This window comes from Oryctolagus cuniculus, chromosome 8 (assembly GCF_964237555.1).
Source record: "Oryctolagus cuniculus chromosome 8, mOryCun1.1, whole genome shotgun sequence".
Classification (NCBI taxonomy): Eukaryota; Metazoa; Chordata; class Mammalia; order Lagomorpha; family Leporidae; genus Oryctolagus; species Oryctolagus cuniculus.
Window position 1 is genome coordinate 129,756,171 of NC_091439.1, and position 24,765 is coordinate 129,780,935.

The following is a 24,765-nucleotide window of genomic DNA, read 5'->3' on the forward strand; positions in this document are numbered from 1 at the left end:
GTGTGAAATGAAAATAGTGCTTGCTGATTACTTGAAAAGCACCCTGAGCCGTCCTCATTGGGAGTAGCCTACATGTGTCTATCATCCAGATGGTGACCTAAGATAATAGAGGAACCACAGCAAAGAAAATGTTGACTTTGTTCTGAGCAGAATACCCTAGTTTGGCTCTACCAACATTATCTCTGTGAGTATCCATCAGCAATGCCTTTCTCTTGTTCTCTTCTATGTGTTTCCCCACAAATCATTCTTTCTGTGTCCTGATGATAGCACCACATCCACCTTCTTGAAACTATTTCCTTTGCTCCTCCCCGCATCTACACCTTGGTCCACAGAACTGTTATTTTTTTTTCAATCCTGGGTTCCTGCAATGGCTTGCAACAGGTCTGCCTCTAATCCTTGCTCCACACTGAGGCAAGAGTCCTCTTCCCAGTGGAAATCTGCTGATAGTACTAGCTTGTCCGCATCCCTTAGATGTGCTCCATTGTCTTCTGGGTGAAGTTCAAATTCCTTAATGTGCAATGCAGCCCTTTCTGACCTGGCCACTGTCCATTCAGCCTCACCATTAACCATTCTCTCCTTTCCCTTGAGTTCAATTCCTCATACTCAGCACACGTTTGGGTGTGCTGTTTTCTCTGACAGGAACATTCTGCCCTATTTTTTACCTGTCAAACTATCTATCAGGTCTCAAAGATGCAACTTTATCAAAGCAGACCTTCAGCCAGGATAGAATCCTTGCAATGTTATTGGTGATTGTTTTGTTAATGCCTGTCTACTCTAATAGACTGTAAGTCTCATGAGGATGAGAGCCATGTTTGTCTTTTATCTGCTGCACACCTAGTACCTAATCCAATGCCTGGCCTGCCAGATGTGTTCAGCAAGCGAGTGCATGGATGAGCACATTGCTTCATGAGTGGCAGCACCTGTGTGCATGTCCTTATTTGCATCAGTGCCAATATGCACACCTATGTGGCACAGTCATAGTAATAAAATAGCCTTGCTGTGTATAATAATAGACACAATGAAGCTGTGATAAGAAGGATACAGTCTATTTATTTATTGAGAATATTCCAAGTGTATAAATTGGCTCTCCTCCCAGGCTGGAAAATAATCTTATAAATAAACATGTTCCAGTGCTGCTGAGACTTAGAATTGAATGGGCTTTCTGTGCAGTAGAGGTGGTAGAAAAGTATATGTGTACTGAAATTTTAGTAGCCCATATTATTTGAGCATACACAGAGGATCTAGAGAGCAAATGTTTAAGTTATTACTATTTAACAAGTATGTGTGGTGCTGAGTGCTCCTTTGTGTGAAATGAAATATACACTGTGTACAGTGTATATTTTAAAAGTCGATGCAGTTTTTGGCCAGGCGGTGCTGCGAGTCTGATTTCAGAAGGGCTATGATAGCTTAGGTTTTGCTAAGCCTGAACTTCACTACAAAGCCCTTCTTGGCTCCACGTCCTGGGTTGGAATTTCGTGGCAGTCAAGGTGAGAGATAGTGAAGTGAGAGGCACTGATGAGTGTGAAGTGAAGGCTGCAAGTCAAAGAGACCAACTTTCAGCTGCTGGCTTCCACTTGCTACTTACTCTCCAAAGGAAACAATGGTATACGTAAGGGAAAACAAATCAGGGAGTTAGAAATTCACAGCCTGTGACATTTGCGTCACTTTCCATGGTTGAAATGTTGAGAACTGACTTTCCTAGGCCACTGCCCATTGATAAGTTCTGTTTCAGAATGGCTAAGCTACATTACATCAATGAAAGCGATTGTGTTTTCTTATATATATTTTTAAATCACACTATTAGCACATATGTGCTTTGGAGGCTCTGTAAGTCTGCAGAATGTTTCCCCTAATACATATCTACTTTTAAACTTCTTACATATAGAAATATACCTCCTACTTCTTCAAAGTTAAAGTGATAAAGATCTCCAAATATTAATGTATATACAGATTGGGTAAATGTCATTATTTAATCATTCTCTTTAGTTCAAAAATCTGTCAGTTGCACACCTGGTCTTCAAATATATCACTCTAAGGGGAGCAAGTTTGTGTTCTGTTAAGTATCTGCTCCTCACAGTGCTGTGCAGTATTTGTTCTGGGTGAGAATTTGTGGTATATTTTGCTTACTCTTTCTATTGGCTGTTATTGTTCTCTTAATTCTAATGGCATGTGAAAATCCTTATTAAATGTGAATTGAGCACTGCTAATAAATGTGAAAAGGATTTCCTTTAGGGAATCCTTTTATTTATGATTATAGTTAATAAAGTGAGGATACACAGTACCTAACTCGATGTCCCCCTCTGCTCCTAAATAAGAGCCTTATGGCCTTGTGAAACATAGAAATCAATTTTCTTCTCTTATCTCTTAGAATTCCTTATTGAAAAGGCTTGAACAGATAACTCTTTGGCAAGGCTGTTAAAAACAAACAAACAAATAGCCTTTGTTGGCAAAAAGGGCAACACCACAACAGAGAAAGTACCCCCAAAGTACATGGATGGCTTTTGCTAACTGTGTCCTCCCCTTGACCCAGTGGGATCCTTGGATTGCCCTGTTCCTGTCAGCTGCATAGCGGCACTGCATATAATCCAGAATGGGAGCCAGGTTGCTTCTTCAATCCCCAGCGACACATATTAGACCTCAAAAGAATTTCCTATTATGAATTTAACTACCCTCCCTCTTCAATTTAATATAATGTTTGAAATGATATAAAATATCTTTATAATATTTTCTTCCAGACAGTTAGTTCATTTTTTCACAGTAATATAATTATTTCTTCCTTTTAATAATCTGTTGGAAAGCTAGACATGTTTTCATATACAATTTCAAAATTGAAGCAAAATCCACTAAGGATTTGTAGATTTTTAAAATAATTAGATATTAAAATAATGATATATTACTATGGTTACTATGTATGTAACAGCATTTTCCTAGTATAAAACAAATATATACTCATGTACAATTATACATGCTAACTTTTTACTTATAATAAATAATTATTGATACAAGTTTCTATAAATTACAACTGTGAATTTCTCTTTCCTTTTATCATTCTCTCTTTTGGCTTTCTTGAAATATAAAATCTATCCTCAATGAGTGAGTAAGCAAACAATTCCCCAGGAATATGTGTCATGGCAGTTCCAAGTACTGCACAGCTGTTAATTTTATTTAAATACCACAATCTTAAGGAGACACTGTCATTCTGGGATATACGATGTGTGCATAGTGTAGAGCTGTTCTAGAAAGAGTTAAAGCAAATCCCATTTTTATGGCTTCAGTTTTTAAATCCCAGGAAGATTTTTCAAAAACAGACTGACAAGAGGGACAGGTGGATATTGGCTCCAACTTGGTGACAAGTTTTCAACCTCAGCTGCATTCTTACAACAGGGGAGTAAAGAGCAGTTGACAGCCTGCGAGCCACTGTTCTAGGGCTGGAATTCCTGTGGCAGAGCAGAGAATGTTCTATCTGGCTCCTCAAGCTTTATGAACAAAGAGCACAGTTTCAAAGATTGAAGCTCCTGTCAAATCTCAGGGGTGGGGCTCTCCTCCCCTTCCCTGTCATCTTTTGTATTCCTGTTCTGATGATTTATGTTTGAAAAAGAATGTGGATTTCCCCAATTAATTCTTAGTCTCTGATGTCTTTCAGCTCAATATGTTCTCCTTAGGCCCACTCTTCACAATTGTGAGATTTGTAACAAGAAAATAGAGGTGCATCCATCATATCCCTAAATGTGTTTACAGGTTATAAGTAAGCTAAACAAACTGTAAAATAAGAGAGGTTCTTCCTGTTAACCTGAAATTCCTACTAGAACATGGAGCTGTGAAAGGAGCCAGTCCCCTTCTTCTCACAGCGCTGGCTGCCTCTCGTGCTGCACAGGGTTTCACGTGTGTATGTGTGGACCCCTCAACTGATATATCCAGGTTCCACCCACGTTCCCTTGGTGGTAGTTATCTTTTGGTCATCCTTAGGTCTAGAAATTCTGAAAGCACATTGAGGACTAGTTGAGAAAGGACTTCTGAAGTCCTGAAATGCAGAAAGGGGTCCAGAAGGAAGAAATGGCACAGGCTCCAAGTGGGTACCTCCCCTTTGCACAGCAGACAACTTGCAATGTGGGGAAGGGTAGGGCTGGGGTAAAGGGGGCCAGAGTGAAACCCTCTACAGCCTGGCCTCAGGACAAGGGATAATTTACTTGGGTTTAAGAACAATACAGTACTTTTCTTTTTAACCTCAAAGTAGTATCTTTACCTCCATAATCAGATAAGGAGACCTTGGAGGTCAACTCAAAGTTTGCCATTTAATTATGATAGGTTAATGCCAGTAATAGTTTCTTTACTGTTTATGCCCCATATGCTCTCAGGCTAGGAATGATTTCAGTAAGCATCAGGCAAATTCCTTACTGCTGCACATAAAATATGAAACCTCATGGTTCCACATGAAAACCACTCTTTCCTTGCTTTTCTATAGCATTTGGAAGGGTAACTGCATCTGTGGAATGAGCTCTTCTGAGTTAGTTATATTTGACAGAATTTGGGCCTGAAAATTAAATGTAAATGCGGGAACTTAGAAATAAGAGAAATTGAAAAACTTTTTACTTTATGGTTACTGCAAAAACACAATAAAGTAAGTAGCCAGTAGGAGATGCAAGAGTTCCACCTGTGCTTAGAAGGCAATGAAATATGGTTGAGGTAGAACACAGAACCAAAAAGATCTGAATAGCATCGCCTCCATGTACATCACATAGAAATTCAAAAGCAAGGAAAGAGGAAGGAATCCCTATTTGCATTACTCAACTATTACCCAAAATTAGTGGCACGAGGTAAGTAGAATGGGTAAAATGTTAGTGGGAAAGCTAATGTTGCATGGATTTTTACTGTATGGTCTGGGGGACTCAGACAAGTGGAAAGATACCTGTTATGGTGGAAACCAGTCACCTTGTTAAAACCGAATAACCGCGTGTTTAGGAAAAGAACAGCATGAGACTGTTTGCCTTCGCAGTCATCCTCTGTGAACACAGAGAAAAGAGATGTCTGTTACAAGTAGAGAGGAAGACAAAGGCGCCTATTTGCCTATTTATAAACCAACCTGTGTCACAAGCCCACTTCGGATTTCACAATATAACCAAAGAAAGCTACTTTTTGAGCTATAGTTATGCTATATGCTCTGCAATATCCTTCATAATTTGAAGTGGGATAAGTTTATATGTGAGTGTAGCATATATTTGCTCACACGTTTCTGTGTGATTTTTGTCCTAAAGAAAAGTGAATTTCACAGAAATTTATGGGCACAGATCATTCTTATTTCCAAATGAAGCCTTGATGAATATATTATGATAGTGAATGAGATGTAGAAGATCATAGGTCTTGGATTTTTAAAAAATAGCATTGCCAAAGAAAGATACTAAAAAATTTCACTTGAAAATATAAAGAATATTTATATTTCTTAATATAGAATAAACACTCTTCAGTGGCTTCTTGTTGCTTTTGGCAAGGAAGAGCTGCATGATCTAACCCCTTCCTGCCTATGCAGTCTCATTTTTCAAATCCCTCTCCACTCTTCTCTAGCCACATTGACCTTCTTTTTGTTCCCTCAAAACCTATCTCCCTTATGTCCCATGCACAATGACTTATTCTGCCTCAGCTGATCCCTACGAATTCCAGTCTCAAGTAAAGTGTTATTTTGCAGGGACTTTTCATTTGACCACACTAGTTAGCTCTTCTTACTGAGCACTCCTGTTAAATCTTGTAGTTTCTTTCTCTACAGTAATGAAAATTAATATCATAGGGTAATCACAACCTTTTCTTTCACAACTGCTAAAAAATGTACTGGTTTTCTTATTCCACTTCTACCTCCAAGGAGGATTTTGGTCTATTTTGTTGAAAAAGTGATACAGAGAAGATATCAGGGAGAGGGAAATGGGATACATAGAAGTAAAGAGGTGATGAGGCTAGAAGTCGAGATGCTTCATGGGTCAAAGGACTAAAGTAAGCAGCAGAAGAGGGGACTTTTGGAAGTGTTGCTTGCTTAAGGATAGGTATTGGTTTCCATTGTTCGATTGGAATTACCCATCAGCTCCAGGACTGCTTTCTTTGTAAAAATGCTGACACTGGATCACATTTGTGCTCGTGTAGCAGTTCTCTAGGTGCATCGTGTTTATAATTATACAGCAGTTTGTGTAATTGTCTCCCTCCCCTCCCCACAAGGCCACAGAGGCAGGAATCATGTCTGTCATGTTCTGAGCTCCAGCTCCAGCACATAGGGCAGGTAAACACTCAAGAAGTGATGACTGACTGACTACATGAATGACTGGATGAGTAAATGATTTCTTTCTTTTTTTTTTTTTTTTTGACAGGCAGAGTGGACAGTGAGAGAGAGAGACAGAGAGAAAGGTCTTCCTTTGCTGTTGGTTCACCCTCCAATGGCTGCCGCAGCTGGCACACTGTGGCCGGCACACCGCACTGATCCAATGGCAGGAGCCAGGTGCTTCTCCTGGTCTCCCATGGGGTGCAGGGCCCAAGGGCTTGGGCCATCCTCCACTGCACTTCCTGGCCACAGCAGAGAGCTGGCCTGGAAGAGGGCCAACTGGGACAGAATCCGGCACCTGACCGGGACTAGAACCCAGTGTGCCGGTGCTGCAAGGCAGAGGATTAGCCTAGTGAGCCGCGGCGCCGGCCAAGTAAATGATTTCTAATCTCTTCATATCAGCCTTGGGCTCAGTGATGAAATTATCCTCAGTGAAAGGTCTCTAGAGGGTGTTCTGAGCTGGTTTCCAAATGCCTGTAATTAAAAACTTAAAATATTGTTGTTTTTCTCACCACATTCCTGAGCTGTTAAGAGGTGCAGGGGTTGAGTACTGATATGATTTATGTAATCGAAGTGAACCTGCCCATATACTTACATTCTTTTCAAAGTATTTTAAGATCTTTGCTAAAATAATTTTATCTTGGTATAATGTTCATTCAGAGTTTCTTCAAACTGAAGAGAAAACTAAAGCCTGGGAGTATGTATAATTCCTGTCCCTTACTGAGAACTGACTTTAAGCCTAGCAGTGCAGTGCCTGTCATATTAAACACCTAAACAACATTTTGAGACAGGCATTACTTCCTAATTTTATCAACTAGGAACCTAAGGTTGGGTGACTTGCCTATGGCTTTCATGTTAGGAAAGAGTGGAGCTGGGATTCAAACTTGAGTCTACTCATGTTAATGCTGTTGAGACACAAGATTTTGTTTTAATTTTGAGGAATAAAGCACCTGATACATTAAGAGTTTATAATATCAGATATGATCTGACAGTCTTGCTCTGCCCTCTCTTTTCCAGAGATTACCTCTAACCCTTGTCTCCTGTCTACACTGCCAATTCTAGAGCTAAATTATTTTTCTTCTTTTTTTCTTTTTGACAAGTAGAATTAGTGAGAGAGAGAGAGAGAGAGAGAGAGAGAGAGAGAGAGAAAGGTCTTCCTTCCATTGGTTAACCCCCCAAATGGCCACTATGGCCAGCGCTGCGCCAATCCAAAGCCAGGAGCCAGGTGTGTCTTCCTTGTCTCCCATGCGGATGCAGGGCCCAAACACTTGGGCCATCCTCTACTGCCTTCCCAGGCCACAGCAGAGAGCTGGACTGGAAGAGGAGCAACCGGACTAGAACCCAGTGCCCATATGGGATGCTGGTGCTGCAGGAGGAGGATTAACCAAGTGAGCCACAGCGCTGGCCCCCAGAGCTAAATTCTTAATTACTACAGTGCCAGATGTAGAAAATTTGCATAGTTAATACACTTCCCAAGTAGTTGTGTTAGTTGAGTAACTTGGTAGAAGTTTATTTTTTACCTTTCTTTTTAAATTTTTCATGTATTTATTTGGGGAGGAGGGGACTAACACACTCATCTGCTGGTTCACTCCCCAAATGCGTGCATGAGTGGATTGGGGCTGGGGCTGAAGTTTGGAGCTGCAAAGTCAATACAGAACCCAACTACCTTGAGACATTGCTGCTGCTTCCCAGGGTCTGCATTAGCAGGAAGCTGGAATCCAGAGACCAAGCCAGGAATAAGCCCAGGTACTGTCATATGGAAAATGGGCATCCTAAGCAGTGCTTTAACTGCTCACCCAGAGGCTTGCTCCTGACATAACTTAAAGCAGCACAAACAATGTCATCCAGGAGTTCTTGATTTTCATTTCACGCTCTCTTCTAATCATCTGGTTCACCAACTGCCTGTTTTCACAAAAAATCCATTTTGACTTTTGAAATTTACTCCTTTGTGTTATTAGCCCTCCAGGTTCATCTTCAAATCTCCCTCCTCAAGGAAAGGATCACCAATTAATCTGTAACAAAAACATTTAAGTGTAAGGCAGCCATAAATTGGTCCTAGGAGATGCCATATTGCTTTATGTACACATGTGCACACGTGCACACACACACACACACAATGTCAATCCTCATTATTTGTGCTTTTTATATTCTATGATATTGCTGCAAACTCTAAATTATTGAATACAGAACCTAAGAGAAATACAGAAGAAGGTTCCTTTGAGCTTCTGGTAACATTTTTGTCCACGGCTTTTGTTTGTTTCTGTGTTGTTGATTTATTAACATTGAACTCAGGGTCAACAGAACTATGACGCATGGCCAAACAATGCTTACCTAGCACATGCACTTTGTGAGGCATATCATAGCTTTTGTGCACTTAGTAGTTGGCACTTTAACACTTTATTTGAGGGCCATTTTAAACAATGTAATCGCCCAACAAGAAGCACACAAATGTAAAATTAAGAAGACTGAGAAAAGAACATTTGTTCACAATTTGACAACTGAGGAATGAAGGCAGGATGTCACTTGTTCAACTCAGTGGTGGGTGTGTGCATCAGGCAACTCAAATTTTTCACTATTTTGTGCGTGCCCCCAAATGGCCACAGAAGCCCTTGAATAATCATCGTGGAGTAGAAATAAATTTTGATGAGCAGGTGAATTTGTAAATATAAACTGTACAATTAAATATGATTGATTGGCGGCAGAGCCTGCCCGGGCCGCTCGCCTGCCGAGCCCTGCGCGTCGCCGCCGGCCGGGGAGGAGGCGGTGAGGAGGCGCGCCCTCGCCTTGTCTGCGCTCTGCTCTGGACCAGTTTGAGGGAAGTTGCCCGGCCCCGCGTCGTCCAGATGTGCGACCTCATTGAGCCGCAGCTGGCTGAAAAGATCGGCAAGATGAAGAAGTTGCGGAGAACTTTGTCGGAGAGTTTCAGCTGCATCGCTTTGAAGAAAGACGATACTGCCTTTGATGAGATATGTGTCACCAAGATGTCCACACGGAACTGCCAGGGGATGGACTCAGTGATCAAACCCCTGGATACAATTCCTGAGGATAAAAAAGTCAGGGTTCAGAGGACACAGAGCACTTTTGACCCGTTTGAGAAGCCGACGAATCAAGTAAGGAGGGTGCATTCTGAGAACAATCCATGCATTAATTTTAAGTCCTCCTCTGCTGGCAAGGAGTCTCCAAAAGTTAGGCGGCACTCTAGCCCCAGCTCGCCGACAAGCCCCAAATTTGGAAAAGCGGACTCATATGAAAAACTGGAAAAGCTAGGGGAGGGATCCTATGCTACCGTGTACAAAGGGAAAAGCAAAGTAAATGGGAAGTTGGTAGCCCTGAAGGTGATCAGGCTGCAGGAAGAAGAAGGTACACCTTTCACGGCTATCAGGGAAGTGTCTCTGTTAAAAGGACTAAAACATGCTAACATGGTGCTGCTTCATGACATCATCTACACCAAGGAGACACTGACACTTGTGTTTGAATATGTGTTTCAGGATTCATACTCAAAACATCAACTACATCTGCCAATTACTTCAAGCTTCTAGCACACTGATTTATGTCAGTACATGGACAAGCACCCTGGGGGGCTGCATCCAGAGAATGTGAAGTTATTTTTATTTCAGTTGCTGCGAGGGCTGTCTTACATCCACCAGCATTATATTTTGCACAGAGACCTGAAACCACAGAACCTTCTGATAAGTGACACGGGGGAGTTAAAGCTGGCAGATTTCGGTCTTGCACAAGCAAAGTCCGTCCCCAGCCACACATACTCCAACGAAGTGGCTGCCCTGTGGTACAGGCCTCCGGATGAGCTCCTGGGCTCCACAGAATATCCCACCTGCCTTGACATGTGAGGAGTAGGCTGCCTCTTTGTTGAAATGATCCAAGGAGTTGCTGCTTTTCGGGGAATGAAAGACATTCAGGATCAACTTGAGCGAATATTTCTGGTTCTTGGAACCCTGAATGAGGACACGTGGCCTGGAGTCCGTTCTTTGCTGCATTTTAAGCCAGGTATGTTTCACTGACTGCAAATCGCCTGTACGCAAGGGTGGATGCACAGGTGTTCCGCTCGAGTCACACACTGCCTGGGGAAACCCTGGCTACTTGTGCCACTGTGTATCGCATCCATGCGTGGAGCTGCCCTTTCCATTTTCACAGTTCATTCGTGAGTCAGGAAGACAGACTCACTGACATCCCTCCAAGACGGTGTCAGCATGTCTACTTGGATTTGACTGCTCATGCAGGAATTCTGTGTCGTCATCAGTTAGCTTAGCATCCACGTCTGTCACGAATGATAAATTGGGGTACTACAATCTATCTGTGTCATGTCTGATAATAATATACTAGGAGAAGTTTCAAATTGTAAAAAAGGAAACCACATTTTATTGGAGTTTGTACAGCATTTGATGCTTTTTAAGGTAAAATATGTAAACCTCTAAACTGGCAATCTGAGAGAAAACGTGAAACTTTAAAAAAAAAGTATGACTGATTGTATATGTTTGCTACTAGTTAATACTTGTTGAGCATGTACTAATGGAATCTCCTTGTGTGTGTGTGCATGTTTTTTTTTTTTTTTTTTTTAAGAATCTAGAGTTTTCATTGGCTTTTTCAGTAACTAAAAGTTTTCATGATTCACGTCCATCTCCTCTGATGTATTTTGGGAAGAAGAAAGCTAGGTGCCTTCATACATCTTTTATCTAAAATTTTTTAGGTAATGGGTCCCTGTTTTACTCTGGAGTTTCAGCAGCAAATTATGGTAATAAAAAGCAAATCCATGCAGTGTTCTCTTTTGGCATTATGCCACAATGAAATCTTCCAAAATGCTGCCAAAAGGTGAAAACAATTTTTGGAAGATAGTTAACATTTTAATATTATTATAATTAAGACTTTTATTAACCTGTATAATACCCTGGAAAAAGGAAACTGTTCTGAAAGAAATTGGTTCTTGCACTGATTACATGGAAAAGGATTAAGTATTGTAGTACTTTATGTGAAATTTTTAGATAAAAAATAATTCTTTTCACGATGCTTTTAAAAAATCTATGTAACCCAAAGTTTTCCCCAATTTTAATTTTATCATCTATACATGAATCAGTGAAACATCCTGGCAGGAAGCAGGTAAGTACACATGAGTTAAATGGAGCTAAATGAAGAGACTGTTTAGAAAGACATGAGTATGCTTATGGGAACCAACAAGAAATGGTAACCCCCTAAGGACTGGCATCACCAGCAAACTGTCGCAACCCTGAGGTCCAAAGTACAAATGGAGGAAGCAGCTTTGTAGGAGCTGGTGAGAGCTGTCGCCATGGCACAGGACCACTCAGCGGAAGTTCAGCCATATGTGGAGTAACACATGCATTTTCAAGCCAGAGCCTGACAGGGAGGAGGAGGAAGTTAGATAGAAAGACATACAGAATGCTCCCCCCGATTTCTTCCTCCTTTAGCTCTTTCTGATCTGCTGACTGTGCTTCCTGTAAGGGAATAGGTCTGTAAGAATAATAATCAGTGCCGTGTATAAAAGTGATTACAGTCATTTGAACAGGTCCATATCTCAGTCTTCTTTGCTGATTAATTAATGCCTGTTGCAATCATTAGAATTATGATTGTGTTATGCATTAATATTCATAACCTGGATGCAGTTTAGTTTTCAAATGAAAATTTCAGATACATATTTCTAGTTTTAGAATATATTATCTACTTTTGGTTTTTGTTGTTTACTTATCCCTGAAAATGATGATAGTTTTAAATAGCCATGTTAGTATTAAACATAGCAGAGGTAGAAGAAAATTCTCCTAGTCTCCATGACTTGGCCACTAGGATGAATCTGTTGGGTTTCTAGCTTTGATCCCTTATCCTCCCACTTCAGGATGTTAACTAGAGATTGGTGGAATTAGTAATGGATGAGTGTTGCTATTTCAGGAAATTTTCCACAATTTCTCTGTCCTCAAATCATTCTGTCATCTGGTTTTTGCCATCACTTCCTACATGAAGTGAAATTCCCACCACTAGAGAACACTCTTTCGAATGAGAAATGAATGAGAAAATTGTATGCCCTCTTTCTAGAAGGAAGCCCATGGTGTGAACTAGGATGAGAGTGAGACCTATTTACCTTCTGTTATTACCCAAGAGTTTTATTTCCTTTCATAGGACTTGGTTTTCTTTTGGCAGGCACTGCATGATGAAGCAAATGTTTAGGGATCTTGGACAGGCAAGTTTTAATGCTTGAGACAGAGAGAATAAACACATATGACTAAGCCAAAATGAGTTGGCAGTGTGAGTGGCCCAAAGAGTTATAGAAAAGAAGACTGAGTATGATTTTTTTCACATGCATTATTACATTTTTCTTCCTTGATCCTTATCACCACCCAATGGATTAGACAGAAAATAGATTATTTCTTTGTTAAAGGGTCAAAGAATAAAAAACAAACCATACACAGCAGAGGTCCATGTAGGCCTTAATAAAAAAAAAAAAAACAAAAAAAAAAAAAAACAAGAAAAATAGCCCAGTAGGGTAGGCCAAGAACAAGAAACAGTAGATCTTCCACATCATGTTTGTGTGGCTAAAGGTAGACCATTTTGCTTTTGTGGTTCATTTCCTTTTCCTCCTTGTAGATTGAAAACTCTGAGAAATATGCAGTGAAAAGTCCTGGAAATCCTTTTTTAAGAATTTGTGTAAAATATTTGTAACCCAGCTTTCTTGTCCTTTGAATTAAGACTCATCTAATGCTTATGTTTCTTTCTCTCACTTACCCAAAGTAAAAGCAACAAGAAAAGCCAGGGGAGTACTGGGAAAGAGTGTCACTGAGGAGAGTTGGAACCCAGGCTGGGGTGTGCTCAGGACCAGCCTAACACTCCAAGAGCCTCTGTTTCTTTATGCCTGGATTTTATTACTCTGAGCTCTCCAGAGGAACAGAACCAAAAAATAGGTAGGTAGGTAGGTAGGTAGGTAGATAGATATAGATAGATAGATAGATAAATCAGAAGAGATGTGCTATGGGGATTGGCTCACCCAATTGCTGAGTTTGGGAAGTCCAATAATATGCCAGAAATACCAGCAGTATAATTCAGTTACAGTGTGAAGGCCTGAGAGCTAAGTGAGTCAATGATTTAACTCCCAATCAGAGACCAGACACCTGAAAACTGGGGACACAGTGGAAATCCTGTAGTCCTAAGGCTCAAGAGCTAGGAGCTCTGATGGGCAGGGCAATAGAGGATGGATGTTCTAGGTCAGGAAGACTGAACAAATTCATGCTTCCTCTGCCTTTTTGTTCCATTTGGGCCCTCAGTGAACTGGTTGATGTTAGTGCCTACACACATTGGGGAGGACAAATATTTGTACAATAAGTCACTTTATTGATTCCAATTCTAATCTCAAAGACCCTCACAGGCACAGCCAGAAATAATCTGGGCCCTACTAGTGGGGTGATCAACCACTCTGGTTTTCCCACTCTGGTTTTTCACTCTGGTTACCTGAAGAGCTTCCCAGAATGTGGGAGTTCTCACACTAACACCAGGAAAGTCCTGAGCAAGGCAGGATGAGTTGGTCACCCTGTTCTTCTATGTTCTCTCTTCCCACAAGCTAATTTCCAGCTTCCCATCTGTCTTTAGAAAGGATGAGTGTTTCTTCAGTAAGAACAATGTGCATTTCAGCTTTCATTGGGGGCCTTTTGCATGGAAAACGTGTATCTTTACACAATAGCTGTAGGTGAGGTGAGATGCTCATAGTGTGAGACCATATCAGGAACCGAATATGTTCTAGGAAATAGCAGATCCTACTTGAGGTTCAGGATGACAAATACATCAAGAGGCATGGTGATGGAACTGCAGGTATTGTGTAAACTGCTATCTTCTTAATACCCCTAATCTTCACTCTACAGGCATGAAAATCTAAATTCACATAAGTTAACTCCCTCCACTGAAAGAGGCAGCAGGGTATAGGAAAGACTGACCCAGCAAAGACTTCAGTGAATGAGGAGAGCGCTTTGGAAGTGAGCAGTTGTTTGGAATAAGCATAACACAAAATAAGATCAGTTTTGGCTGAGCCTCCAAAGCTGAGAATAAAGTGGGGACTGCTCAGTCACTGCCACATACTAAAGGAGATACTGAGTTTCCTGTCCAGGACATGCTACATGGAGGTCAGGGAAGCTAGGAGTGAAGATTGCTTTGGGGTGATTGTGAGGTGAGTAACCAGTCTTTCCACAAGAGAAAGGTTGTACAGTTCACATTGTGGTCTAGGTGAGAGAGGTTTTAACAAGCCCACCTGGGTCATATGTCCCCTGGGGATGCATGCATAATAACACTAACCCACAACTGACAAGGCTAAAATAAAGAGCCATGAACTTACAATCACTTTAAGGCAAAGATGCATGAGTTTTCCTGTGAAGCAACTGAAACCATTGAGCTTAGTATAGGAGGGTAGACTCAGTGTGGAGTGAACTTAGAAGTCTTTCTGCCAATAGGGCTGGATGGTGATGGAACCCCTACAGAGTCTGAGGTGAATTGCCAAGTGCCCAGGGGGGTAGAGTTGTGGTTATTAGTGACTAGCCATAGCAAAAGGCTCCTTCATGTAAAAACTGTAAACTCCTGAGAAAACTCCAAGACCACTCTGTTAGAGAAAGTGCCAGTTCTAGCTAACTGCCAAGCCCAGAGCACTCCAATGCCAGAGCACAACTGTATGAGCCAGGAAGATCATTATTGGATACTCTTCTCTAGTGCAGGTCTTGGAAGGGGCAGGGCTGCTGACACACAGGCTGGGACAGAAGGAGATGAAGTTAGGAGGCGGGTAGGGTAAAGGCTGATCATTCAGTCCCCTCCTGCCCTGTCCACCACACAAAGCCTTCTCAAGACTTTTAAGCTGGGATGGAGGAAAGGTCTAAGATGAAAGTTGGAATTGATAATTTTTATACTGTTGGACATTTTATTTGTTCAAATTTAATTTGTTGCAACAGAGGATATTTGGAGTTATCAAGAAAATTATGAAAAATGTATAGGTCTAGTTTAAAATTTCATCCAAGGGATAGGAAAAAGCATGTTCTTAAGAGAGAGGGACAGAGAGAGAGAGAGGGAGAAAAGAGAGAGTGAGCACGCATACCTATTGAGTTCATTCTATTTCAGTAAGAGCTGGCATTTGCAAAGTACTTACCACATGCCTGGCACTGTAGTGATATACATATGATATACCAATTATATTCATAGAAATTTTTATCAAATAGGTACTATCATTACCCTCATTTCTAGATAAGGAAACTAGGGCCCAGAGATGTTAAATAATTTTCAAGTTCTTACATGCAAAACTGTCTAAAGCCTGAGGTTAAATCCAGGGACATAGCTCAGGAGTTTGTCTTCTTCATCATGCTATGCTTCACTTATTCTAAGTGGGGACTGCTCAGTCACTGCCACATACTAAAGGAGATACTTTACTGTGTCTTCAAAAAATATTTTTTGGACACACAAGAAAAGCATTTTGGAAAAAGCAGGCTAGAACAGTGATCTGGAAGCAGGGTTGTATAGACAGAAGCCCATGACAATGCTTTGGAACCCCCCACTGGAACCTGGATGCAAAGGGTTTTCTGGGGCTCTATAAGTTTCATTCTCAGAGGACCTGGTTGACCCAGTAGGGTGCACTTGCATTCCTGACAAACAAGTAAAACATCCTAGAAAATGGGGCCACTTAGGGGTGGGTATTGTGACTCAGTGAGTTACGCCACAGCTTGGGGTGTGTGTGTCCCATATCAGAGTGCCTAGGATGGAGTCAGGCCTCTGATTCCCATCCAACTTTCTGGTGATGCACCTAGGAGGTAGTAGTGATGGCCCAAGTACTTGGGTCCTACTACTTATGCAGGAAATTTGGATGGAGTCCCTAGATTCTGACTCCAACTTGACCTAGCTCCAGACATTGAGGGCATTTGGAGAGTGAGCCAGCCGATGAAGGATCTCTCTCTTTCTCTTCCTGTCTCTCTCTGCTACAGTGACTTTCAATTAAAAAAAAAAGAAAAAGAAGAAGAAATAAATGGGTCCATCTAGTGTCTTTCTTTTTGAAAAGTACCTAATCTATCTTTCTTCCCTTATAAATTATTTTGCTTCTGCTCTGGCCTCTATTATTTGTGCACCTACCTCTCCTGCTTCATCAAGGGGCTAATGTTAAAAGCCATTATTTAACTAAACTCTGTCAACTCCAAGATGACAGTGTCTTGAACCTTAAAGTTTTTCTAAGTGGCTACTAAATGCCATATTTTATGCATAATGCTCACTTTGTATGCAAGAACTCCAGACATCACAGTTCCAGAATGAGTCCCAAATTATTTGATCTGATTAATTATTCTGATAAAGACTTTATTTCCATTATAAATTAGACATAACAGAGAATTCATTAATGAAAAAAATATGTAGATACATTATTGCACAGAGTTAAAATTGTCCTACCTTGAAAGAGAACACAAAGTCAGTTTTCATGAAGTCTATTACACTCTTACACTTTTTATATCACTACAAAATAATGAAAGTGATTTCATTGCATTCACATAAAATTTAAAGTCAAAATAATGAGGTTACATTGAGGCTTACAGCAAAAAAGCTAAGGAATTTGAACACTGTTCTCTTTTCCCATTCATCCTGACCAAAACACTAGAGTGCCCCATTCCCTCCTTCCAGGAAGCTGTGAGGAAAAGGAGGCTGGAAGTGGTGAGGGGCCAGAGAAGGAAAGGCAAGATTGAGAAACTGAGTTAAAGTCACCCAGGAGGAACTTGGCTTTCCTTTCTTACTCTTCTTTGCCTTTCACTTTCCAGACTGCAGTTGAGTTATTTTATTCACATCTCTAACAGGTTTATTTATTTTATTTGAAAGGCAAGGTTCAGAAAAAGAAAGAGAGAGTGAGCATGCTCCCATCCACTGGCTTCCTCCCCAAATGGAGGGTAACAGCCAGGGCTGGACCAGTCCAAAGCCAAGAACCAGGAGATTCATCTGGTCTCCCACATGAGTGACAGGAGCCTAAGGACATAGGTCATCTTCCATTGCTTTCCCAGGCACATTATCAGGGAGCTGGATCAGAAGTGGAGCAGCTGGGACTCGAACTGGCACCCACAGGGAATGCTGGCTTCACAGGCCGTGGCTTTACCTGCTATGCCACAATGCTAGCCTCAGAGTTATTTTTTAAAGGAATGACTTGAGAGGGAAAAACTGGGCAGGCAATTGTGGAATAGAAAATAAATATAAATGTATGCTGTTTGACTCATTATTTTATAGCCACAACTAGTAAAGAGAATGCCCTGTACAAAACACAGTAATGATTCAGAGGCTGAGGTCTTCCCCTAGCAAGGCTGAAGATTCAGGTTCTGGGTTTTGGAACGCAGGCAGCAGTCCTTGTTTTCCCTTGTTTCAGTGGGTCTGCAGCAGAATCCATGCTTCCAACCAGGTAATAGCCTCTATGTTTAAAAAAATGAAAAGGAGGAGGGGGAAACAGTAACCAAATTGGTTTAGGGGTATGGTCAATCAGATTTTGAAAAACTCTGTTGGGGCCGGCACAGTGGCTTAGTAGGTTAAGCCCCTGCCTATGGTGCCATCACACAGGCACCGGTTCAAGTCCTGGCTGCTCCACTTTTAATCCAGCTCCCTACTTCTGCCCTGGGGTAACAGTGGAAGATGGCCGAATGCTTGGGCCCCTGTAGCCATGTAGAAAACCCAAAATAAGTTCCTGGCTCCTGGCTTTGTTACTGGAGAAATTGCAGGGTTCTTGTCTTTGCGCAAGAAAGAATTCAGGCGTGAGACAGAAAGTAGTGGGAGGTAAAATAGCAAGGTTTATTAGGGAAGGGACATCCGTAAGGATGGATGGGCACCTCCAGACAGAGCCTGAGAGACTGGGGGTGGGGGGGTGAGGTTACATGATTGAGTGGAGAGATAACACCTGGCCAGACCAGGTGGGTGACTCAGCAGAGAGGGCTGAGTGTGCAGTCTGGTTGAGGCTGCGGGTTTTTAAGGAGATGAATCTTGCTTCCCCACCTCTGCTCCTCTTGGAACAAAGGGCTTTTTGGATGTAAATAGAAAAACTTCTCTCTTGGAGGTCTGAAACAAAGGACTTTATGGATGCAAATGTTATCAGACAGGAGGAAGGGTGGGCAGGACCCCCTAGAGAATGGGGATCCAGAGCAGGGTGTTTGAAATGCAGATACTGGGCTGCACCTGGGAGATTGTGGAAAATTTGTCAGGCAGAAGGGGTGGGGACCCCCACCTGGCAGGTTATCAGGTAGAAGGGGGCAGGGCAGGGCAGGATGTGAATACTGGGCTGCCCCTGAAACACCATCAGGATGACTTTGAGATGCAGCATATGCTGGACATAGATGTCTTCTCTTTAGGCCTTTATGTCACACACACATAAGCTCATAACTGACTTCCTACCTAACAGCTTCGGATTGGCCCAGCTCCTGCCATTGTGGACATTTGAAGAGTGAACCAGCAGATGGAAGACCTCTCTGTCTCTCTCTCTGTCTCCCCCCACCCCACAACTATAACTCTGCCTCTGAAATAAATAAATAAATCTTCACCAAAAAAAAGTACTTATTCAGTTTTTCATATATTTATCTTGAATTCTTTCCACATGCACCATCGTATTTCTCATCTATCAATTTTATTTTCCAAATGCTCAAATACATCAGAATGTCATCTGCTAATAATGTATATTTAAGTTTATCTCCAGGGTGGTATTTGATCAATACTGGGTATGCTGTACTCTGTTGCTATACCAAAAATGAATGAGAAAACAAGACTGCTTACTCACATTAACACATTTCTAAACAAAAATATTATTGTTAGCATATCCATTGGAAGTTCACTCCTGCAGATTGAAGGAAGAGTTGGTCTTCCTATTCCTTTACTGTTCTAAATTTTTATTTATTTATTTGACAGATAGAGTTATAGACAGTGAGAGAGAAAGAGAGAAAGGTCTTCCTTCTGTTGGTTCACTCCCCAAATGGCCGCTACGGCTGGCGCTGGCTGATCCGAAGCCAGGAGCCACGTGCTTCTTCCTGGTCTTTCATGTGGGTGCAGAAGCCCTCCCAGGCCACAGCAGAGAGCTGGACTGGAAGAGGAGCAACTGGGACTAGAACCCAGCACCCATATGGGATGCAGGCACTGCAGGTGGTGGATTAACCAAATGAGCTTTGGCACCAGCCCCCTACTATTCTAAATTTGATTCTGGGGCCGGCACCGCAGCTCACTAGGCTAATCCTCTGCCTTGTGGCACCAGCACACCGGGTTCTAGTCCCAGTCGGGGAGCCAGATTCTGTCCCGGTTGCCCCTCTTCCAGGCCAGCTCTCTGATGTGGCCTGGGAGTGCAGTGAAGGATGGCCCAAGTGCTTGGGCCCTGCACCCACATGGGAGACCAGGAGAAGTACCTGGCTCCTGCCATCGGATCAGCGCGGTGTGCCGGCTGTAGTGCACCGGCCGCAGCGGCCATTGGAGGGTGAACCAACGGCAAAGGAAGACTTTTCTCTCTGTCTCTCTCTCTCACTGTCCACTCTGCCTGTCAAAAAAAAAAAATTTTGATTCTGATGCTGAAGCCCTTTAAGATAGGTACTTTAAAAATGAAAGAAACCTCTCTTAAGTGTAAACAAATAAAAATATTACAAAATGAAAGAGTCTGAAAACTTGCCTATTTATTTTCAGGCAACGTGCAGAAATGTTTAGCCTACTAGATAAATACACATTCATTGCTTAATTTGCTTGTGGCTTGCAAGTCTTCAGGAGAATAAAAAATAGCCTGTGAGTTACACATATTTGGTGGAAAGTAAAAGACTGGAATGAAAGCAACATCTGAATTTCACCGTGAAGCCAGAAAATCTAATACAGTAGTAATGATTTACTCATGCTGTTTCCCCAGGAATGATCAATAAAAGAGGGGAAGTCAAATTCTACTTTGAGCACTGTGTTCATAACGAATAAAGTGTAAGAGCTGAAAAAGAAATCAGAACTACATGATTTGGAAACACAAATTGATAAGAGAAGGTTCAAACAGAGGAGTGTGAAGAGGAATGGAAAGAAAGAAACTGTTCCATTAAAAAGGTGTTTAAGGGATTTATTCTCCCTTGGTGTGCAAGTGTATAAATTCCATTAGTGTTAATAGGACCTAAATACATGACTCAAGGGGAGAATAGAGTGACTTGTGTATCTATGGTTAAATGAAGTCTAGGAAAAGTCAGTTAAAAACCACAGAGTCATTTAGGAGTCTAATGGACTTATAGGAATCTATGAGAGACATATTTAAGTTTAATTGCATAACATGTTTTTCTTTCACTAAAGACAATGATAAAAAATGGCTAAGCAAAAATAACTTGAAATAAGCCCAAACTTGGCTCTTAAAATTGTGGCTTGAATTTGACGGTTTAAAATCATATTTGAGGGTTTAAAATCATACTCTTGCACTCCAGATGGTGAAACTGACTCTTTATGCAAGGCTCATAATTCGAATTCAAATTAAAATATTGAGTTATACAGTTAAAATCCACTGCCCATTTTTCCTAGTATGTGTGCATACGCGCGCGCACACACACACACACAGAAAGAGAGAGAGGGATTGATTCATTTTAATAAAAACAAAACTCTAGCCTTTGGTTATTTACAAAAAGGAACACAATCAGGCTGGATAAAATGAATACTAGAGGAAATATACTGAAGGAGAAATCAATTTTTGAAAGAATACTTTGAAATTGCTTAGCTGTAGATACTATAGAATTTTTAGTGAACATTTCTTTTTTTTAAAAGATTTTTTTTTATTTATTTGAGAGGTAGAGTTACAGACAGTGAGAGGGAGAAACAGAGAGAAAGGTCTTCCTTCCATTGGTTCACTCCCCAAATGGCCACAACGGCTGGAGCTGTGCCGATCTGAAGCCAACAACCAGGAGCTTCTTCCCAGTCTCCCATGAGGATGCAGAGGCCCAAGGACTTGGGCCATCTTTTACTGCTTTCCCAGGCCATGGCAGACAGCTGGATTGGAAGAGGAGCAGCCAAGACTAGAACCGGCACCCACATGGGATGCCGGTGCCTCAGGTGAAGGATTAACCTTCTGTGCTAGGGTACCAGCCCCTTGAGTGAAGAATAAAGTTTTTTATCCAAAAGATTTAGAAAACTAAGGATGATTTTCTTCATAGAGAAAAGTTGAGGTTACAAATAAAGGTTTTTGTTGTATTTATTATTATTTATTTGTTGTATTTATTATTCTTGTAAGCTGTAAGTTATTTGAAAACAGGTATATTGTGATCCTCTGCTTCATTCTTCATAATTCTACACATATTAAGTAGGTGCTCAAACATTTAGGTAAAGAAGAACACATGAACATAAGGGCAGATTTGAAGAAAACATAAGGTTTTTCCTGAATTGCTTTCTTTGAAGTGTCTCATCTGTCCTCTACTTTTGGACGAAGTTGAGTTTAGCACTGAGCAATGCCTCAGAGGGAAACTGAATACCTCAGAATTTATGTGATCTCTTTTCTAGTACAAGAAACTACATTTAGGAAAGAAAATATAAGTGAATTCTCTTCTGGACAAGTTTAATAAGAAGCAGATCTTTGAGAGACTTGATATCATACACTTGTATCATGCTTTAATCTTCACTCTATGATGTTTCTAATAGTGTGGTGCTGAAGTCATCCTTCTTGCTACAAAGAACTAAGCATCTAATATTGCTATCTTAACTCCATTCATCATTTTAAAAATGTCCTTTATAGTTCAGGATGGAATCTAGCAGGATTTTAAGAGAAGAGAGTTCATAAAATTTGCACATTCAGAGACTAGCATTAAGTATAAATACATGTGTGTAAGTACTTACACATGCCTGCAAATATCAAAAAGCTCCAGGTGAGGAAAAATTAATAACTACATATAGGAACTCTAAGGAGAATATCATAGTGTGCAGTGCCAGTTCTTTGCTGATAGTCTATAAAAGGTGATACCAGACAGGTGAATTTAATTTGATATAAATACTTATTAATGCATTAATGTATGTAAATACTTATTAATACAGGTATGTATTAATTTACATCAAAGGACTCTTGCCTACGAGTGAGAAGTTGGAAAACTTGTAGGGTTTCTATAAAAGGCTGGAGGAAAACCTGCATGACTTACCATTTTATTTATGACCAATGGGGTCATGTTTAAATTGCCTTGTTTTTCAAACTGCTCTGATTTCTGCATGTAGCACATGGTGTATCAAATACACCAGCTTTTATTGATTCCTTGAAATCCTAGTTTCTCATTAACATAAAGGTATGATTAAAACTGAAAAATAGGGACCAGTGCTGTGGTATAGCAGGTAAAGCCACCGCCTGCAGTGCCAGCATCCCACATGGGCACTGGTTTGAGTCCTGGCTGCTCTACTTCCAATTCAACTCTCTACTGTGGCCTGGGAAAGCAGTAGAACATGGCCCAAATCCTTGGGCCCCTGAACCCCCAAGGGAGACCTGAAGGAAGCTCCTGGCTCCTGGCTTGGATGGGCTCAGTCATGGCCATTGCAGCCTTCTGGGGAGTGAACCAGCAGATGGAAGACACTCGTTTTCTCCCTTTCTCTCTCTCTTTCTCTCTCTCTACCTCTCTGTAACTTTGACTTTCCAATAAATAAAATAAATCTTTTAAAAGAATGAAGACTGACAAAAAACTGACTAATACACCGTGTGAACATGGAGAACCCAGAAGTAGACCCACACATGTTGTCGGCTGACTTTTGACAAGGTTGTCAAGGTAATTTCACAAAATGAAAGGATAGCCTTTTCAACACACGTGCTGGAATAGCAGGATATCTACACAGCAAAAAATGGGATCTGGATCCTTATTTCATATCATACACTAAATTGAACTAGAATGAGTCATAGGCCTACATACTTAGAAAACTAAATCTAGAAAATTTCCAGAGGAAAACCTAAGAGAAAATCTTCATATCCTTGGGTTAAGAAAAGATTTCTGAGAACACTGAAGGTAGAAATCATACAGGGAAATATTGATAAATTGAATTTCATTGAATGACCCTTTTATAATCTTTAAAAGACACTTTCCTGGCTGGCGCCATGGCTCACTAGGCTAATCCTCTGCCTTGCGGCGCCGGCACACCGGGTTCTAGTCCCGGTCGGGGCGCCGGATTCTGTCCCGGTTGCCCCTCTTCCAGGCCAGCTCTCTGCTGTGGCCAGGGAGTGCAGTGGAGCATGGCCCAATTGCTTGGGCCCTGCACCCCATGGGACACCAGGAGAAGCACCTGGCTCCTGCCATCAGATCAGCGTGGTGCGCCGGCCACAGCGCACTGGCCGTGGCAGCCATTGGAGGGTGAACCAACGGCAAAGGAAGACCTTTCTCTCTGTCTCTCTCACTGTCCACTCTGCCTGTCAAAAAAAAAAAAAAAGACACTTTCCAATAGTCAAAAGGCAAGTTAAAGATGCAGAGACACAAAATTGAAATTCACATGTCTGACAAAGAACTTGGATGGAGAACTTGTGAAAAACCTCTTACAGCTCAACAAGGAGAAATGAAAAAAATCCACTTAAAAATGGGCAAAGAATATTTTCAACAGCTTTTTTGAGATTCGGTGGCAAACATCTGATTCCTCTCCACTCTAGGGTGTTGACTTAAACCAAAGCTGCTTGAGTGTTTTGGTCCATTTGTTCCCAGTGCTAATGTTGCCTGAGCCTGACTCTGTTCCACGGGCATCTGATTGATGTACTTCCTTTAGCACAGTTCTGTTTGGTTCTTTAAACCTATAGATACTTTGCATTTCCAGTCACTGTGCTTCTTGCTCCTTAGTTCTTCCTTACAGTGTGAGAGCTTAGAAATTTGCTACTTTTACTTAAATCCTCTGTGTTGGAGACAATCTTACTCATCAATTAGATTTACTATACATGTCCTGACGAGCCCACTGTAAGGGACAGCTCTTGATGGAGATGCCCAACTTTGTTTGACTAGAGGCCCCTCACAGAGAAAACAACAGGAGTTGATTGCTAGAATCGAACAAACTTTCATAAGTACATGGAATAGCACTGTCCTTAACTATGGTCACAAATTACAAACATGTACTTTATCTCTTCCACATTTTTTCTCCTCATAATTTCACCAGTTAACTAATGCTCCAGGAGTGTGTTCACAGTTGGTGTGACGCTATAGCTAAACTCTCCGATCTCCTACAGCTGGGTGTCTATTCCTCCTCCACCTCTGGGCTAGACTACAACTCTCCCTCTAGTTAGGAGTGATCAGATGACTATGGATGCCCTAAGGACTGATGGAGGGATACTGGGCTGTGATACTCAAAACTCCACGTGCGTCATAATAGCAAGGACACAATCCCTATACCTCACCTTGAATCAGATCCCTTGGTGGCTTCCCCTGAGAAGTCTCTGGCAATAAAACTGTGGGGAAGGAACTTTGTCAAGGGCTGCCACCTTCCCCTGCCTTCTGACCATGGTGCAGAAACAGGAGAGACACACAGAGGTCATGAACTTAAGTGTCTAC

General features: G+C 41.4%; 2 protein-coding genes and 1 pseudogene across 12 annotated transcripts in view; all 3 read left to right on the forward strand.

The window, feature by feature from the left end:
* LOC138843592 (rho GTPase-activating protein 20-like) overlaps positions 1-24,765 on the forward strand; it is a 1,064,354-nt gene that overhangs the window by 223,905 nt on the left and 815,684 nt on the right. The gene's annotated exons all lie outside the window — the stretch shown is intronic.
* Positions 1-24,765, forward strand: part of LOC103346233 (protein transport protein Sec24B) — a 230,300-nt gene that overhangs the window by 36,658 nt on the left and 168,877 nt on the right.
* On the forward strand, positions 8,721-10,530 carry LOC127490015 (cyclin-dependent kinase 14 pseudogene; annotated as a pseudogene).